Below are 971 nucleotides of genomic sequence, written 5' to 3'. Positions count from 1 at the left end.
TTCAAAATGCACCATTCAAAGTCGTATCATCAATTTACAACCCTTTCCGACTTCATTTGTTATTTTTCATGCATTAACTGATTATTTTGAGCTATAAGACCATGAAATTGAAAAGCATTTGAAATGAACTCTGAAAAGGTTCCAAGTTCGCATGATATCATCATTTCACCCACATAGCATGTGCAAGAAAGCACAGAGGCTTACGGCAAAAACTGGATGCACTTCGTGTACAAAACAGACAATCTCCATCGAAGTATCAGGGTTTCATACGGAAACTCGTCTGTTACAAAGGGATTTCATTTTTTTGAACTTATTTGAACTCCATAGTTTTTCTATGTTCAAAATGCACCATTCAAAGCCACATCATCAATTTACAACCCTTTCCAACTTCATTTGTTATTTTGCATGCATCTACTGATTATTTTGAGCTATAAGACCATGAAATTGAACAGCATTTGAAATGAACTATGAAAAGGTTCCAAGTTGTCCTGGTATGGTCATTTCACCCACATAGCATGTGCAAGAAAGTACAGAGGCTTATAGCAAAAACTGGATGCACTTCGTGTACAAAACAGACAATCTCCTTCGAAGTATCAGGGTTTCATACGGAAACTCGTCTGTTACAAAGGGATTTCATATTTTTGAACTTATTTGAACTCCATAGTTTTTCTATGTTCAAAATTCACCATTCAAAGCCGTATCATTAATTTACAACCCTTTCCGACTTCATTTGTTATTTTTCATGCATTTACTGATTATTTTGAGCTATAAGACCATGAAATTGAAAAGCATTTGAAATGAACTTTGAAAAGGTTCCAAGTTGGCATGGTATCATCATTTCACCCACATAGCATGTGCAAGAAAGCACAAAGGCTTACGGCAAAAACTAGATGCACTTCATGTACAAAACAGACAATCTCCTTCGAAGTATGAGGGTTTCATACGGAAACTCGTCTATTACAAAGGGATTT

This window comes from Triticum aestivum, chromosome 4A (assembly GCF_018294505.1).
Source record: "Triticum aestivum cultivar Chinese Spring chromosome 4A, IWGSC CS RefSeq v2.1, whole genome shotgun sequence".
Taxonomy (NCBI): Eukaryota; Viridiplantae; Streptophyta; class Magnoliopsida; order Poales; family Poaceae; genus Triticum; species Triticum aestivum.
Note: the sequence above shows the minus strand (reverse complement) of the source record.